Below are 6213 nucleotides of genomic sequence, written 5' to 3' on the forward strand. Positions count from 1 at the left end.
CTTTAGAAACTTCCCAAGCTGGGGTATAGCTAAGAACGCATCTATAATGGGTAAGGTGAGTTGCGTGTTCTCCAAGTGTTTCTCAAAGACCGCCTTGGCCTTGTCTAGGATTTTCTTTTCGAAACGCCCTGGGAACGGTATCTTGGGTTGATAAGGTGGTGGTGGAACATAGGGCTTTTCAAGCTCGGTTGTCTTTTCCACCTCTTTTCCTTTGTCCTTGATCGGTTCCTTCTCTAAGACCGCTTCTTTACACGCATCCTCTGAGGCTGCCTCCCCCTCTAATTGCTCATTGGCCTCAATGAGCTTTGTCTTAGGCGTTGGAGTTTGTAATTCCTTAACACTCCTCAATGTGATGGCGTTCACATACTCTTTAGGGTTCAGCTCCGGTTTACCTGGTAAAGCCGGGCCTCTTGATGATGTAGAAGCTTGATTCTGCTTAAGCTCTCTGATATCTTGCTGCATTGTCGCGTGCTGGCTCTCAACCCTTTGCTGGCCCTGTAACAGTTTCTGTAGTATCCCACAGACGTCGTTCCCCATTTGATTCTGACCCGTTCCCTGAATCTATTGTTGATTACCCATCGGCTGCGGATGGAACCCTGGTGGAAACTTGTGTTGCTGCGGTTGGTTGTTGAAGTTGTTACTCTGAGCCGCTTGATTCTGCTGAGTGTAGCCGTGCTGTTGCCCACTGAACTGTTGCTTGGGCTGGAAGGTATTCTGAAAAGGAGCCTTTTGAGCATAGCTTTGTTGTTGTTGTGAGCAGGGTACACTTGGTCTTGAGGGTTAGCTACATTCGGGTTTCTGTATGAGAGGTTTGGGTTACTGTTGTAGTTGTTAAACCGCTGATACCTCTGCTGATTCCCTATGTAATTCAGCTCCTCTTGTGTTAGACTATCTTCATTAACATTGTCAAAACTTGGCCCTTGCTCATCAAACTCGCCTACAAAGTGTATTGGCTTTTGAGTCGCCATCAAAACCTTGTCAAGCTTACTATGAAGCTCTCTTATATCCTTTTTCATGCGCTGTTCATCACTAGATCCCTCTGTACGGTTTGCTCTATCAAAGTCCTCTCCATACGTGTCATTGGACATGGCTATGTTCTCAACTAGTTCCATTGCCGCAGTGATCTCTTTTCCAAGAAAATTCCCATTTGAGGCTGTATCGAGTTGGTTTCTGATCTTGGGGAGTGCACATCGGTATAAAGTACTCAAGAGGGATGCCTCTGAGAAGCCGTGGTGTGGGCATTGGTTAGTGTAGCTTCTAAACCGTTCCCAAGCTTCATTAAAGCTCTCGTTATTGTGCTGCGTGAAACTTGAGATCTGATTCCTGAGCTTAGCCGTGCGTGATGTGGAAAAGAACTTTGATAAGAACGCCAGTTTACACTGCTCCCAGGTTTGTATAGAACCCCTCGGTATATTCTTTTCCCACTGGTGTGCTTTATCACCGAGGCTGAAAGGGAACAAGCGTAGCTTGAAGCTATCTTCGGAGACGCCATTTATCTTGGTTAACTCGCAAACCCGATCAAATTGATCTAGATGCTCGAGAGGGTCTTCTCCAGCCAGACCGTGGAACTTTGAGTTTTGCACCATATTGAGCAGGGAAGCTTTAACTTCAAAGTTGTTGTTTTGAACTGGTGGAGCTTGAATCCCAGCTCGGTATTGGTGCGCATTAGCTCGGTCATTCTCTCCAACACAGATTGGAGGATGTTGTCTCTGAACTTGGGGCGGTGGCGGATGAACATGATGGGCTTGTTGTTCATTTCTATTCGCTTGGTGTTGGTTTTGCTGAGCAAGCCGTTCGTTTCTTTGAGCCTGTTGTTGATTAACATAGGCTTGTTGTTCATTTCTTCCTGCCTGCGCCTGATTAGCCTGAGCCTGGTGCTCGGCTGCCTGAGCCTGTTGCTCCATTCTCTGTTGTTCTGCCATTCCAATTCTGTCAAAGTGTCGTTCTCTCTCACGAGCTCGCCTGTCTAATTCTGTCGATGTTATTGTCGTATGGGAAAAGCAATCCTGTGCTCCGAGACCTGGTATTCATGCACCTGAAAACAAAACAAGAACTTGGAAAGAAGTTAGTAAAACAAAGGAAAGAAAAGCTTGAACTCAAGAACAAACAAGAGACTAATGCTCCTACAAGTTGGCAACGGCGCCAATTGATAACTAAGAGTTTTCAGGCTCTTAGAAGGGTTATCAATCCCCTTGTCAAAGTAGTATAAGGGGTGTCAAACCAAGCTTGTAAACGAGACACTAGCCTATGTCATTTGTTCACTTAAGTCAAGACAAGATGATAAAAGTTTGGTGACGATGATTAACAGGCAAATGAGCAATAAAGTTAAATAAAAGCAGAGATTTAAACTAATCAAGATGCAAATAACAAACAGGTGATTCAGATGATGGTAATGAATGATAAAGGCAGAAGCTTTAGACAGGATATTTGACTCGGGTGCTTCCAAGTTAGACTAAGGGGCTAATGAATCATTTTATCAAGCGATTTCATTTGACTTTGAACTCAAGGCACGTTAATCTTCTCATGAAAGTATTAAACGTCTAAACTGATCCTCTTTCATACCAAAATCCCTTTTGAGAAGCACGAATCAGTCAGCAATAAGAATCGGTTCAAAAACGTCATTTAAGAGAACAAACTATCACTCTCGCGATGAAAGACTCTTAAACCCTTAACCGAGTGGTTCAGACATTTCTACAAACACTTCTGATGCGAGATATGTCTCAGATCTGAACCTCAGGTGATGTGCTTGGATCCAGCTTAAAGATCTCGTCGGTTAAGGAATGAAACATGCAAGACTAGACACCTAAACCCATTAATCCACCTTGAAAGCACCCTAATCTACCTATCTCAAGCCGCTTAAACGACTACTCACTGATCATAACGAGCTCACTAAGTCCTTTGCAAGACGTGTAGCTAGTCATGATAAGGAGTTTGATGTTGGATGATAAAAGAAATAAAGAAAGAACAAGATTCTGATGCAAAAACGAGATATCGGATTAGATTAATCAAGTTTCACAAAAGAGGCAAGTTCTTAGAGCTAAAAACAGATAAGAGATAAGATAACTAGGTTTTTAGTCTCAAAATGTATTTATAGCAAAGGGAAAGTGTCGCGGGTCAGCCCAGAACAAACCGGGTACTGAACCGCCTTCTTGGGTTGATGGGTGAGTGCCACGGTGTGTCAGAAAGTGAAGCCGAGGTCTTCATGCCGAGGCGTGCACGTGAGTCAGGATCCAGATGAAGATCTCGTGAAGAACACGTCAAGAACATGCATGAACCCTAGTCTTTGATCTATCCTCACGTGTATGTTCTTGAGCCATTCTGTTCTTGATTCTGGGTTCGTGACAAGGGACCTCGGGATAAAATGTCGAGGGGTCATGATGTCGAGGTGCTTGGGAGAACACAGTCCGGCATGCACGCCGAGGTCATTACACCGAGGTGTACTTTCAACACTTAGTCGTTTCCAGCTTCAGTTCTTACGTATGCATGCCTCGATCTAACCATGCCAAGGCTTTGGCACGAGGTCTAGTCCAGAATACTTCCAAGATATGAGCCTCGACTTGAGTGACGCCAAGGTAAAGATACCGAGGCTTGTGAAAATACTTAGCGCGTATCGCAACTCTTTTAGGCTTGTATCGACCATGTCACCTTCCGGAAGCAGTAACTTTCAGCACACGACTCCAATTGCTCTGGGAACAGTTCCACAGTCAAGATGAGTCAATAAGCTCGAGCTTTGGTGAAGACCAGGTAAGCTGGTTCGGTCTGGAGGGGCTCCGTCCGCAATGATCTTTGAAGTTCGCCGTTCAGTTCTCGGGTACACGCAATGCTGGTGAATGCTCCGGAAGCCATATCTTTCTCTCCACTGGTCCGAATTGGATGATTCCAACTGTTCTGGAATCTTTGCTTGATTATCTCCAACTTTGGTGAAGACCCCGCCAACTGATTCGGACCGGAAGGTTCCCCGGATTGCTGATCTCTGAATTGCGCGGGCAAGGACAACTTTTGGTCGTAAAAACCGTCCCGCGGTAAGAAAAAATGGCTGAGGGCTGTGTACCGCGGTAAGCTTTTTTTGGTCGTAAAAATTCTTGCCTCGGTCAAAAACTTTTCCCGTGGTATTTTTGCACTCGATACTCGATTCTGGCCGATCGGTAAGGTTTTTGGCCGGAAATGAGCGTCCGGTAAACATTTTGGCCGAGGTTTCCGACCAGCCGGTACGAGATTTGGCCGAGAAATTCCTCCAAGCGGTTTTCACCATTTTTGACCCTTTTCTTCACCGTTTTCTTTTCTGTTCCTCTTCTTAGGCTCCAATGGGTCTCCAAAGCTCCTGATAACGACTTCAAAACATGCAAAACTCTTTGGGACCTAATGCAAGCCCTAAGTCCTATTTTAACGTCTAAAGACTCAATTTACATGAGAAAACACATGATGAGGACTCTATAATGAAATCTAAATGATGTAAAATATAGACATATCACTCTCTTCAAAAAAAAAAAACGTGAAAAGAGAGAGGGAAACAAAAAGCCTAATGAGTCTTAGATTGTCGAAATTTGTGGAGCAAGAAGCATCTACTAAGCGTTTATAGAGCTATGTTTTTGAAAGATTTACAAAAATCTAAGTCTGGGGGAGTTAGGAGAGAACCTTAGGAAGAAGACCAGTAATCTATGGCAAGAAGAATTTGACTGAAAACTGTGGATACCAACAGCTTCACTCTCTCTTGCGGTTTTGCATAATATCTTGAATTCTCCAGATCTTCAGGTAACCCGTAAACACTTTAAGCCTTACCCCTAGAATAACCTTTTTGACACCTAGCCTAGATTGCCTTGCCTAGACTTTCTTTGATGAGAACCACCGAGATTTTTAATAAATGTTAAGAGCTAGTTGACTGGAAGTTAGATCCTAGTGCATAGATTTCCACATGACGAATTAACGGACTAGTTATGCCTGTATTGCTAGTGAGAATTTTCTATGATATTCCCGATTGATGCATACTGATTGATATCGGTCTAGAAGTTTGGTCTCTGAGATTTTGTTTAGTTCTTGCGTTTTCAAACCTCTCGCCGAGATTTAGCCTTTGTTTTGTTTGAGGACAAACAAAAAACTAAGTCTGGGGGAGGTGATAACACCGGATTTTGACCATTTTTATGGATCACTTTAATATCTTTTACAGGTGTTTTTACTCCATTTCCAAAGGTTTTCAAAGGATTTCTATGTTTTCGGATTTTAAAAGACTTTTCAGGTAATTTGGGATAAAGAGGCACAAATTGGAACAAAAAGACTCTTTTGGATAAATGCAGACCGTCAGAACTCTCATGGAGAGACGAAGACCTTCTCACCGTCTTCCAACGGTTGGATCTCAAGATATTCCATTAGCCCCGGAGCCACTCGAAGACGGCCAGCAAGTCACAAGCCTCCCGACCCTTCCAACAGCCCATTCCCCGCGGTCACGTCATTCCCGACCACGGCCGTCAAACTCCGAACTAAAGCCCATATTTATGAAGCCCAAAGTCATTCTCAGCCTCAATTCTGGAACCCTACAGACCATGGAGTATTGAAGACTATAAATACTTGTAATTTAGGTCGTTTTTAGACACCACCCTTCATACTTTACAGAAACCCTTTTTCTTTTAGCCGTTTTTATGCGATTTTTGTAGAAGATTGTTCAAGTCCGAGTTCTTCAATAGAGAAGCTTTCTTCATCTCTTTTCTTTACTGTTTTTGATTACTTTTATTAAAATCAATGATGATGTCGACCTCAGCCATGTCTGAGTAGATCCCGAGTTGGGCTTAGGGTTCCCGAAAGGGGCTCTCATAATCGATTAAGACATCTAGGTTTATAGATCTGGGATTTTAACTTTGTTCTCTGTTTATTCTTGTTCTTATTGCATGTATGCTTGATTGATCACCTAGTATCTGATCTAGATAGTTAGTGTTGCGAAAGTTTTCATTATATATAAGCCCTAGAATGAAACAGGCAATTTTTCCGTAGGAGTGGAAACCTACCTGCGGCGAGATCGTGAGTATTGACGAGTCTTGTGCAGCTCTTGCGTTCTCTCCCTTCCAGGGCCAGAGTGGAAACCTACTGGTCAGGGTTGCGAGAAACAGTTGGTTATGATCACGACAGTTACATAGTCATACCGCCGTACTCTAGCTCTAAAACCCTATATATCGATATCCGTCAATCCCAATCTATCTACCTTAGTGTTAAAACCGATTATGA

The 6213-nt window shown here is 43.5% G+C and overlaps 1 non-coding gene across 1 annotated transcript; it reads left to right on the top strand.

The window, feature by feature from the left end:
• Positions 1-1224: 1224 nt before the first annotated feature.
• On the top strand, positions 1225-1331 carry LOC112083164. Its single transcript, XR_002897463.1, has one exon. It is a non-coding gene; the product is annotated as a small nucleolar RNA R71 (small nucleolar RNA).
• Positions 1332-6213: the final 4882 nt, after the last annotated feature.

Source organism: Eutrema salsugineum, unplaced genomic scaffold, assembly GCF_000478725.1.
Source record: "Eutrema salsugineum unplaced genomic scaffold, Eutsalg1_0 scaffold_7, whole genome shotgun sequence".
Classification (NCBI taxonomy): Eukaryota; Viridiplantae; Streptophyta; class Magnoliopsida; order Brassicales; family Brassicaceae; genus Eutrema; species Eutrema salsugineum.